At 37.4% G+C, this 13,404-nt stretch overlaps 1 pseudogene; it reads right to left on the bottom strand.

Moving 5' to 3' along the window:
• Window positions 1-7,601, bottom strand: part of LOC149247670 (putative kinase-like protein TMKL1 pseudogene) — a 58,608-nt pseudogene extending 51,007 nt beyond the window's left edge.
• Between the last annotated feature and the right edge of the window lie 5,803 nt (window positions 7,602-13,404).

The raw sequence follows: 13,404 nt of genomic DNA, 5'->3' as shown, positions 1-13,404 counted from the left end.
AGCATTCTTGTTACAATACCTAAACTCATCAAGTTCTTAATCAAACCATAAAATTTTTATTTCATTTTCAAACAAAATACCTCAATATTGTTACGAAAGATAAGAACCATGGAAGTGAGAATCATAGTTACCAAATTCGGCCGAATCACGCTGAAAAATTCGAATATTCGGCAATTCGATTCAGTTCGGTAAAAAATACGATTAAATTTGATTCGATCAATGCAGAATGTAATTAGTTTCTGTTTCTGCCAAAATTGACGTGGATGGAGTCAGAATTATGGATAAGGGAGAGTCCCGTAATATTCCCGCCAACCAAAGAGCGCATCTCCATTTTCCCTTGCTCGACTGGGAAATGGGGACTCCACATGCCCACAATCAGCAGAGGGAACATATGGCAAAAACATAGGATTTGCAGCCTTTAACAGGAGGAACAGAATTTACAACGTAAATAATTCCTTAACCATGTGCTTTCTAACAGGATTCACTAAAAGAGCTAATTAGATATTTAGTTTTTAAGTTATTAATCAATATACACGTTATTTTTTATTTTTAAGTGATAAATTTTTTTTGATTTGAGGTTATCATCTTTTTAAAAAATGATTTTTTTTTAAAATAATATTTCTGGGTGTAATTGTTTTTCCAAAAACCAATTTATATAATATTATATACAAGTATAATATTTCTAATTGTTTCAATTTATAAATAATTAAAGGAAAATAATTTAATGTTAAAAAATATAGAATTTTTTCTTAAAATTTAAAAATATAAAGAATTTATAAGTTTTATATTTTCGAATTTTTTCCGTATTGAATTTTAATCCATCAAATTTTTCCTGTATCTAATCGAATTCGTATTCGTATTCGAATTCGAATTTGGTAACTATGATTGCAACTCGTCATTCCATAACCATAACCACAATGGATGGATCTCATAGAAATCATGATGTGAAACATAAAACATTATAAACTCTATATTTCCCTATCACAACCGTAAGATAACGAAATGAAATTGTAAATCAACCATTAAGATTAACCTATGAATTAGACAAGAGGTCTGCGTGGCAGGTAGTCCCTGCCCTGAAAGGAAAGCGAAGAGAAGACACTCGCTTCGGTTCCTGGGTCAGCTCATCGACCGAATCAGAAAAGACTACTGCTTTGCACAGGTAGTCCAGATACTGGCTTGATAAGAAAGCACCCTCGAATGGTAAAGAAGTCCACCCAGTCCGCGTAAGGCTCCCATGAGTAGAGATTCATGCTGACATTCTAGCTTTGATTTCCAATTGGAAATGACTAGCATAGAAACCTGAATCGCCTGCTGGATTGACAGGGTCGAGTAACAGCGTCGACTCTTGGATGACTAGTGGGCACGAACTACTGGGGTGCAGACTAAATTGGCACGGACTAGAGTTTCAAGCAATGACTAGTGACCAGTAAGCCATTAATTCTTCCATTTCTAGTTGCTAAATCCTGTATTTTTATTTAACTAGTCTATCATGATCTGGGTAAGCTGACTCCTAGGCATTGAATTATCTATCCCATGTGCCCTTATTCAAAATCCTGTATTTTTATTTAACTAGTCTATCATGATCTGGGTAAGCTGACTCTTAGGCATTGAATTATCTATCCCATGTGACCTTGTTCAAGGCCATGTTAGTTATTAAGCTTTATATTTCATTCATATAAAGGAACGGGTTAGTACATTGCTGAACTGCCATTACGATTTCATACCTTCTACTTAACTTCACTGAACCACTATTCTTTTCCTGTAATCTCGAGAATATGCCGTTTGATTTCTATGTGTTATTAATACTACTGCGTCCTTTTTTTCTAGTTTCAAGATTATTTTTATTTCATTTCCTTTTCGCATGCATGTCTATCTGTGTTCAGCAAATTAATGGCCTTAGTGTTGATCCTGGCCTTAACATTTTATATTGAGTATAAACAAATCTCTGGAAAACTTGATCTAATTTTATGACTATCAGAACTATTTCACTAATTTTATGACTATTCTATTATTAATAAAACTATTTCAAAGGCAAATCCAAAAACTCGAACCCAAACTACATGAGACACAAATAATAAACCATACTACTTAAACTAATTTCCTTTGACACTCTAAGTACTTACTATATGAAATTGGCTCATGTTAATTGATAGTCTCGTTACCGTAACGGTACTGCTCTCTTCAATGTTGCAATAAATATACAGTCGCCCATTTTGGTTGCAGGGAATTCAGCAAAATGGGGTCCAAGCGGCGGTGGTGGGGAATGAATTAGACAATGGTTTGTTTCCTGTGAGCGACCGTGGATACGTGGTGACAGTCAAAGGAAACAGTGGAAGAAGGCTTGCACCATATAGTCAGTACTCGAGTTGTTCGTGTTGCCAATCAGGGAATACAAATTATGAACAAACTACATGTTGTTACAGAGAAGAATTCTCTGGTTCAACGTGTACAATTAAACTGCTCTCATGCGGAAGTTGTAGTGGTTGGGAATAACGTTGCCAAGTTCCGTAAGAGGCCTCCTCGTACATGTGCTTCTGTGAGGAGCATACATTTACAATAATTTTACGAGATGATACCGCCAACGTGGCACTCCATTTTTAGGTGGATCAACTCCGAACGTTTAATTTAAGACAAATAGCATGCATACCAAATGTCCAGATCTGGGAGGCTTCTCTGTCAGGTTCGATGAACACCAACCTGCATGCTGTTGAAAATGTAATTTCCACTGTGCAAGAATTGAGGCCTGCAGCAGCACTATGCTAATGACCGAGCGCTTGCATTCCTACCAAAACAGCGCCGGAAAGTTACCAAGGATCGGGAGACATAAACACTCCAATATTATGAGAAAAACCAAATCGCAGGCAGGCAGTGGCAGCGATAAGAAATATCGCCGATGAGCGATTGTTGATATCGCATCAGCGAAGTCGCAGTGGAGAACTTACAAAGATGCATTTAAAGGTTGCGATGAGCGATCACCGATATCGCATCGGCGTATCGCTATAGGCATTTTCAATATGGCAGGCTTTACTATGGATTATGTTGCGACCCAATAACCCGGACCCGACGGGTATTCAATATTTTGTTTAATATTATTTCAGTTCCGTAAGCGGCTCTTTTTCATGTTTTAATGTATTTCAGGCACATATATATATATATATATATATGATCGGAGGTATCGGCCCATAGCGCGATCGGCATATCGCAATCGGGGAAACCATGGGTACACAATCTTTTATATGAGTGCTATGCGATGAAGCCCGAACCCGATGGGTTTCCGAAGCATAATGGTTTAACTTTTTGAAGTTCGTCAAAAGGAAACTTTATGTGTTCTGCAGTGCTTTTCATATATTTTCAAATATGAGGAGAAAGAGAGAATTGGCGCGGAGAGCGGACGTGAAGCAGTACAACAGTAGGCGAATGCATTCAATTCTTAGTATGGCGAAGAAGGAAACATGTTGCAATCCAACTCTTTCACATTGAATTTCTTAGCCACCACAGTAAATATGAAATTCAGTCGAGGACAAGAAGGATAGCCTCGAGCAGCTCACAGCATGGGTCTCCATCCTCATTCATTAATTGGCTCAAATTTTGTATGTAATTAGTTTTTATGTAGTTGTGTAAATAAAAATGTAGCAGTGCTCAGAAGTCCACAGAGAGAGTGAATGTGTGCAAAAAGCGCAGCAGCGCAAGTGAATGTTTGTAATACGCAACAGCGTAGCATACTGAATGTAATGGGAAATGAATGAATAGAATAGTACTGTATTTCTTTCTAGTGAATCCCTCTGAGTGAAAGAGGATGAATTTTGTACCAAGTTTTTTTTAGTACAAACCCCTTTTATGCATGTTATACTCTGTTCTCAGAAACAATCTTTTAAACTTCTGCTGTGTTAAAGATCCTGTGGCAGCATCACAGTATTGTCTCTGTGTGCAGTTTATATTGTTTTTGGGCTTTTGACAGAAAAATCCGCAACACATGCATACCAAATAACGTGACAACCAGATCAGTGTGAAGGTAGAAAACATGAAATTTTACAGAGTAGTGCACAGTCTGTGCCCATAGTCATCAAGGTTCAAAGTGCAGAGTCGACGAAGATTGAACAGATTGTAGTGAAGTTCTTTACCAATTGCTTGCATGTAATATTGGAGCAAGTTAAGCGGCCCGCTTCCCTCAAATTTATGCAGTGGAGGCAAGCTTCAATATATTCTTGTTTTTGATGACGAATTTACAGGCCAAATCCCTTAATCGTATGGGAACTGTAAGAGTATGTTGCGTTTTCGTGTGAATAAGAATACACTGAAAGGGAGAATTCCCAGGGGAATTTGGGAGTTCCCACATGTTTCGATCCTGGATCTTAGCTTCAAAAGTTCAACTCTTTTGAAGGGGAGATTGCTCCAGCAATTGGGAATGCGAGGAATTTTTCTGAACTATATCTGTAGAGAAATGGGTTCTCTGGAAACTTGCCAGCAGAAATTGGGCAAGCTTCGTAGTTGATAAAAGTCGATGTTAGAGGTAACAAGTTAACTGGAGCTGTACCTTCCGAGATTGGGAAATTAAGCTTGTTGAATAGTATGTATTTGCAGGAAAATAATCTTTCAGGGCTCATACCAGCTCAGATTGGACACTGTAAGTTTGTGTCTTCCATTAATCATTGCATATAATGAGCTCAAAGGACCAATTCTTGGCAGCCTTGGTTTTATGGAAGTCCTTAATTCTCTGAATCTTTCCAACAATACGCTTTTTGGAGAAATACCCAACACCTTGGCTACTCTGAAGCTCATTTATGTAGATTTCTCTAGGAACTCTTTAACAGGACTAGTGCCAATTGAGCTTATCAACCAGACCAACAACAGAAGCTCTTTTGGAAACCCTAGCCTCTGTGGTCAAGGCATGGAATCTTTGCAACCCTATGATTTACATACAAGGAGATTTTCTGGAAACCCTAGCCTCTGTGGTCAAGGCCTGGAATCTTTGCAGCCGTGTGATTTACATACAAGGGATGTTTATCACAAGAGATGGATAACTGGGTGGATTGTTAGTGGGACTGTATTCTTGATCCTCGGCATGCTCATCAGAGGATGCAGGTTGCATCGCAGAGATTCCAATAAGGTCAACAACTAATCGAGTTGAATCAACAATTATGGAAGCAAAGTAAGCCATGGAAGTAGCGGTGGCATTTGAACCGAAACCAGTGGTCCCACAAAAGTTGTTGAAGAGGTGGAAGTGGCATATTCACTCACGTTGGCAGTTCATTTCATTTGCAGGGAGAAGCATTTCATTTCATTTGCAGCGAAGGATCATAGGTAAGCTCACATTCGATATACTCTACAGTAGACACAACAACAACATTAATAAAAAATTAATTAAAAAATTGTGACAGATTAAAATGCTCCGAGTCTATAAAACAGTTAAACACATTCACATATAAAATAGTTAAACACATTCACATTCTACCTTTTGTTTTTGACATTTGTTTCCGCTTTGGTTTATCTTAGGTTGCATGGCCATGCATACTTACATCTATTTTCCCATGCATAGTTACATCTAGGCTTGCGATAGTAGCTGCCCAAGACTGCTTCTTGTCTATTTACGTCCCATATTATTTCTCCATATTTGCAGTGTGGCTTCAGCGTCCTGCCCTGAGAACCATATTTGTAGTGTGGCTTCAGCATCTTGCCGTGAGAACCAAAGTATGGCTTTAACATCTTGTCGTGAGAACCAAAGCATTAGAGAAAATATTTACAGTGGCTTCAACATTAAAGCATTGAGAATCAAAGCATTAGAGTAAATTTTTGTTTGAGAAATCTGCAAAAAGGTCCGCTGCTATAGAGACTTTGGAAGTGCGGCTACCATATCGTCTTTGAGAAATATGCAAAAAGGTCGGTTGTGATAGAGTCTTTGGAAGTCCCACTCCCATATAGTTTTTAGAATTGAGGAACTGAAGACAAGTGGCCATAGTCTTCAGAACTAAAAGCAAGTGGCTACTTGCATGCAAAATTTCAACATGTATTACTCCCATGCAAAGTTTCCAATATGTGTGATGTCTACAGTCCTGTGACCTCTTAACTTCTCCTACTTTTTTCAAACTGGAAGTGTTTTAAAAACTAAAGTTAGCATTAAATAATTGTTACCATTAAATAATTGAGACTAAAACTATCGAAATCAATTCACATTGATCCTAACTTTTATGTACATTTGCCTGGATATGAGGCCAAATAAGATGTTAAAATGTTTAAATGAAATTGGTCAAGATCACTGTGAGAGGAAACCTATTGGTTGATGAAAAGGTGTTTAAAAATAATGTATAAAATATAAATTCAGGTTTTTGTGAATTAAGTAACTTGGTCCCTATACTAGACTAATCAAATAGCTAAAAACTGATTACAATAGTCGCTAGACTAATGAAGCAGCTGAAAACTGATTATAATAGTCCTTGCGGCCCCGAAACCGCTAAAAACTAATTGCAATAGTCCCTGCAACCCCGAAGGGGTAGGGATTAATAAATGATTGGTGGGCACTCTCTCCAAATGACCACCTTATCTTGAGTTTTTGAAGCCCAAATTTAGACAAAAATAGCTTTTTGGAAAGCTATAGTGTGAGGAATATGTTGGAAGATTTTTTTTTGTTAAACCGACTATGGAAATGGTTATCAAATGGAAAGAAATTAGTTAACATTTTATTTTTATTTTTCTGGTTTTATTATTAATTTTATTAATTTTTATTTTTATTTTTATAATGTATAAGTAATAATTTAGAAATTTAGACAAAATAAATAAAAATAACAAATTTCTTTTCTAATGTATAAGTAATAATTTGGAAATTTAGAAAAAAAATGATATAAACAAATAATGATAAAAAAATAAAAGAGATAAGTTTTAAAATAGATAAGCTTGAAAACAAATAATGAAACATACAAATAAAGTCATGTAAATAACAACAAATTCAAATATATTAAGCAACAAAAACATTTAATTTCAAAAAGGTTATGGAAACAAAATGGGAACAAATCAAAACTAAGTAACAAAATAGAGGTATATAAAGGAGATGGGATATTGAGCTTTATCTGCACGAAAATCATCTTAAATTTTAAGATATTTTTAGTCCCTGCCATCTGGCAATGGCCAGGGACTATAATAATCGGAAACCACGATGTTAACATTAATTGACCTGTTTGTGACCTGCTTCTTAGTGCAGGTTAAGGGAGTAGTTTTTTGGTACATAATAATTTATTGTGTTAGGTTATATATAATTATTTTTTTCCAATCAATTTTAGAATAGTTTAAAACACCATGTTAATGCTAGCATTAATCCTAGGCGTTTAATGCTTGGGATAATGCTTGGCACATTGTTATTTCAGACATACAGTTTGCTGCATGAAGATGGGAAGACATGTCGTGTCTACTCTGCATGTTGTTCTGGCACAAGTCCACCTGGTCATTTAGGCTCAAGCTATCAAGCTGTCATTCACGCTGAAGCTGTCAAGCTGTCATTCATGCTGAAGCTGTCATTCAAGCTGTGTTTCAAGCAGGCCTAATACAAAACTAGAAGGAGCTAAGCTAATGAACATTGGTAAAATTGATACATACCTGAGCAGAGCCATCCCTTCGTAAAGCCTGCTTTTCTATTTCTCTATGTCAGGGGGAAATCATTCTGTAGCACTGCAATTCTCTGAATCAGTGGTGGGCTGAGATTCATCCATATCCATAGAATCACCAAGAGCGGAAGTACGACTGCAATAAAGCTTACCCTTCCTGCGAGCCCATACACTGTGACTAGTTTTGGTGGCGTTCGTTCCTGCCATATCCTTCCATGTCCTGCCAAGTCCACGATGTTGGTAATCTCTTGGCTGAACCAGACCTGCTCAACGTCGAGATGCTCCTGGCTCTTCGGGGGCAGTGTGGAGCGGTTGAACTCGAATCGCAGGGCGAGAGTGTGGATGAATCGTTCGAGCCGTTGCTCGGTCTTGTACAGCGCTTCGGCGTTGGCTCTAGCACCGGTGAGCTAAATGTGACTTGGCGGAGTACCCAGGCACTTGGCCAGGGCTTGCATGAAGGGAGGCTACTACACGCCCTGCATTATATTGATGTCGACGACGTTAATCGAAGGCGAGTCGGTGTCCAACGCTTCGAGTATTGCCTGGTTTTCCGTCAGATGTGCAAAGCGGATGAAGTACGTCACCTAGTTCAAACAAAGATATGCCAACTCGAGCTCCGTCACGAGTGCCTCTGGTCCAGCTATTGACTGCGGCCAGGTAAAAATTGCCTCGAGTCCTCATTTTTCCAGAATCTCACAACTCTTTCCTTCCAAATGAAAATGCAGCTCAAAGAACACACAACTGTGCTCGAAGGACACACAAATTTCCCCTCCTCAGGCTATGCATGCGTTCCCTTGAAGTTCGTCGATACAAAACCCCAAGGCCGGAGCTAAATTCCTCAGAATAAAATGCAAGCACAGAGAAGACTAAATGTTGAAGCTCAGATGGTCGTTTAACCACCCCTCCCTGCCATATGACCGTCAGCTTTAAAATTTCTTTCGCTGTCTCTGTGCATTTTTTCCACCTCCGAGAATTCTTTGTGCCTGGAGGAAAGCGAATGAGCCCATCCAGGTGTCAGGGCATCCAACGGGCCGTCTGATTGGACAATCCAATGGTGGCCTTCGGTCGTGGTGCATACAAATAGAGATCGCAGCCATCGGTTGCAGATTCTGATATGAAAACTATATTGAATTGAACGCAGTGAATTTCTTTTACTATTTACCTTCAATGCTATGATGACTAATGCTTTTTTAACAGTGCACTGTTGCCATCTGTTTCATTGTTAGCTTGTTTGAAAAGTTCAACTGTCAGATAAATATTCAAAGAATGGTTTAGATCGATCCCCACATTTAATTAAATTTTTTAATTTATTTCCACATTTAATTAATTTTTTTTACTTATGCAAAATTAAGCAATCACTTTATTTAAACATCAACAATTTTTTCAAAACATTATTATGGATAGTTGGGTGTTGGTAATGTGAGCAATCTATTGTTGACTTGAATTTTGTGCTATCACTCCATTTGGAAATTGTGTGGTGTAATCTCCAGATGTCAAGCAATATTCCACCATCTTGGTGTGACGATTAAGTAATATTGCATGTACTTGGTGGCCTGCAGCAAGTCCTTGTGATGAAAGAATTGTTATTGCCTGCCACGAAAGACTTGTTATTACCAAGAGTGATTGTCGATAGAACCCAGATGGAGCATACGTCCTCGGACCCACCCCAAACGAGGTTTTCAATTAAAGTTTTTTACTTGTAGTGAGGGTGGATCACGTAGTGTGCCAGCTGTGACCTCATCTGCATGTATTACACTTCCCCACTGAGCACTGGCAGGTATGTCTATGAAACACGGGCCTCTTATGTCTCTTCGCCTCGGTTCCACCCTCACCCTGGTGGTCTCCTCTCTAGACATGGCCACCGAGCTTCTCAAAACCCATGATCAACTTTTCGCAAACAAATGGCAGTGTTCCATTGCCAAGCATTTAACATATAGTTTTGTGAACTTCACATTTTCTCTGTTTGGCCCTTACTGGAGGCAAATGCATAAACTCTGCGCTTTAGAGTTTCTGAGCTCCAGGAGGGTAGATTACTTCCGCTTTATTAGATAAAAGGAAGTCTCATCTATGACTAGCTCTAGTATCAATTCAGACGATTCTCGTCCCTTAAACATCAGGAAAGCTGTGGCATCCCTGGCTACGACTATAACCTAAAGGATGGCATTTGGTAAAAAATATTCAGACACAGACCTAAAAGGTTTCAATTCCATGGACAGAGAATGTCTTTTGTTACTCAGCTCATTTGATATTGGAGATTACCTACGTTATTTAGGCTGGATGGATTTCCAAGGTGTCAACCGCCTGATGAAGAAATTACACAAGACACAAGATTAGTTGTTAGAGAAAGTATCAAAGTGAAAACTGTTGTAGAAGAAAGTTCCATAGCAAAATGGAGGAACGCCTTCAAGGCTTACGAGGACGCTGCAAAACAGTATGCATTCATGGCTAATACAAACACAGTTTTGGAGATGGTATGTATCACTCTCTCCTTTCTTCTATTGTATGCTTGTATCATATACTATACTGTGATTTGTTATCATTTTTATGTCTTGTATTTAAAGTTAGTTTTGCATCTATAATCAGTGGTACTCAAGAAAGTCTTAAGCTTAAGATCTTGGAAGCTATCAATTCAAATATTTCCATTTGAACAAATCAACCCTATTTGCATCTTCAAATATGTTGATGTAGCAGGTTTGCTGTCTCAGCAATGCCCTAAATTTGGGCTGAACAGAACCGAAATTTGGCCCTCCTCTAGCCCTGTGGCTACCGGCGGCCTTTGACTGACGCTCCCCTGCCCAATTCTAAGTGGAACTCTCACTTAGCTCCGAATTTTTTTGCGTGATCTATGCCTCAACTTTGATTGAAAATGTAGAAGCTATCAATTCTAGTAGACAATTTTAAATTGTTGTAGCATGTAGGTTGGGATTCATGCTAATGAAATTGTATGAATTTTGCTTTGTGTAGAGAGCAGAAAAGGTACGAAGTCTAACATACCTTTAGCAAGAAGAAGTTACATTGCAAACCAACAATTTGAAAACAATGTGTAATTTGCATCTGCGTTGCTTGGATGAAGCTCTCATTGAACGAGTAATTTGCAATTTCGTTGGTTGGATGGAGCTCTCATTGAGGGAGACTTTGTAAAAATGCCCCAAGCAATAAAATGGTTGAGATGGGAAAACTACCCACTGAAATGCTTACCATGTGAATGGAAGATGCAACAACTAGTTGTACTAGATTTGAGTTTCAGCAAAGACATCGAGGCAGCCTTGTCGAGGCAGTCTAGAAAACTTTTTCTGATGAAAAGGTGATTAGGAAGGGAAAATATAAACAAAAATTAAAGCTTGTATTGCTTGCATGTAATTTCCACTTCCACTATGAATAAAATCTCTCATATTACCAAAAAGAAATACTAGGAAATACCTGCTAAATTAGTTAATGCTCAATGCTTTTGCAGGGTCCCCACAATCTAAAGGTACTGAAGATGAATTACTATACAAATCTGATTTCTATACCAATATTTCCCCTGGCTATGAACCATCTCGATCATTCAATTGGAAGTCCCAGATGATATCAAGGTTCAGGTTATCCTATCCCGCTTCGTGTCTTGCATGGGTGCCTTAGGCGTGATTCAAGTTTTCCTAGGGAGATATTCCAAGCTGTATCCTGAGATAGTCTTTTAGTCAGATCAAGTAAGGTCCTCACCTGATTCTTAACAGCTGCATCCCAACCAAAGACATATCACCCTTTTCAGTACGAATAGGGGAGTAGTACAACGAGGATTGTGATGATCGGCATGTCATCCAAACTCAGGAACTCAATGGGACTCAAAGATCCCAACAAGAAAGTTTAGATAATACATCAATTGCACTTGCAGTAAATTTCAATTTTACATGGATCTGTTGAAGGCATGTAGGTTAGTTTTCAGTTTTTAGATATTTATCTCAAACACAAGCTTGCTCTCTCACTGGGCAATAAACTACTGGCTCGGAGTCCATAACTACCCCACTCAATGTAGGGACTTGCTGCCTCACAGCTTCCCTTGTTATATTTAGAAACCAATTTGAAGAAAATAAGAAGAATCTCACTTGTATTAATTGTACTTCAATTAAGTATAATATTTTTTACAAGAGGTTGTGGATACTTTTTGAAGACCTAGATGTTATTTGATCAACTTCTTTTTTTGCATATGGAAGAGAATATGTAGTATACTTTCTTATGTATGTTATGTTTTTCGATTTCGGTGAATTTATGATATTCAAATTACTTCTATTCATTGAATAATATAATGCTTATTTCATTTCTTTAAATGAAAGATTCATATGATTTCATATGCTATTGTTAAAACATTCCTTGATTATTTAGATATTCATTATGCTATTGTTAAAACATGCTTTGATTATTGAGATAGGTTAAGTTGTTTGTTTTATCTTAATTAAATTATGATTATGTGTAAATAATTCTAAAAATATAAAAAAATATATAATTGTTAATTTTTCTCAGCAAAGCATATATTGGTTATGTGGTTGATTGAGTTTATATTTTAATAAAAAAACTATCATTTCAAATAGTTGTAGTTCTCTTACATGTTTTCATTTTGGTATTCTTTCCATGTCTATGTTAATGGTCTAAGCAAGGTCCCCAAGAACCAACAATAGTTTATAAATAGGAAATAATGACTTGTAAATTGCATCCAAAGAGAAAGTAATGGTTTGAAATATATAGGTTCATGGAGAAATTTTGATTTTTAGATGTAGATTTTGAACTTGATGCCACTTTTCGAGACAATGAAAAGTATTCTCTATAGAAGAGAGCAGCCAAAGCCATGATATTTCCATACACAAACATTATCCACTAAGTACTTCACCATGTTGACCTTACAATACATAAAATATTTAACAATTAGAGGGTCATCATTAGCTCTTTCAAGCCCAAGGACATACATGTAATGTGTCAACTTCCTCAACCCAAAATCACTTATAACTATTATTTTCTCTAGCAGTTCCATAATTATGGATGTGTGCAATTTGATTTAGAAATTCCTCAATTAATTCAAGACTGATGGTACAGTGAAAATGGATTCTATGTTGAGGGTTTCTAGAGCTATTCTACTACCTACTCCAATTCAAGAGCCTTTTATGTTGCCACTTTGATGAGCTGACTATATGGTTAGAAGAATCTTTCTCACTTCTAGCTAGGATGGATTCCCATTATGAGGAGATATGGTTACATGGATTCATTTTCAATTGGGTTGATATCCTATCCGATAACCTATATAGGAACATTGGGCCTTTCCTTGAGATCAAAGTAGGAGGAGGAACTCCCTCTTTTTATATGTTAGCCTCTCTAGGTGATGCCATTTGTATTCACACTCCTTTCCCCCTAATGAATTAGCATTGGATTCCTAGTTCTTATCCTACACATATCTATCATTCTAAGCTATGGGAAGAAATACTAAAGAGAATGTCTATTAAATCTATAACTATGTGTTAATCCCTCTCCATGAGAGAATTATAGGTTCCCTACCACCTAGGTTTATAGAAAAAAACCTGAAAGGATTGGACCAAATAGGGGATAGGAATGTAGAAGAAACTTTTTCTTATAAAATTTTTATGGATGTCCTTCCCCTCCTCATGTATTACCCAAGTTTTCCCAAAACAAGCTTTTACGTAGGGAAATAACTTATGAAATTGTATCCATATGCTTAGCTAGAGACCTACATTGGCCCTCTTTCCCTATTCACATAGGCCTTTATACTTTATCTAATGTACATCAAATATTTAAGCTACAACATTAGAGAATATATTTTTTC

Source organism: Pinus tabuliformis, chromosome 7 (assembly GCF_031772625.1).
Source record: "Pinus tabuliformis cultivar Carrire ecotype Pingquan chromosome 7, CPIR1, whole genome shotgun sequence".
Lineage (NCBI taxonomy): Eukaryota > Viridiplantae > Streptophyta > Pinopsida > Pinales > Pinaceae > Pinus > Pinus tabuliformis.
Note: the sequence above shows the minus strand (reverse complement) of the source record. Positions and strands in the feature narration are given on the sequence as shown.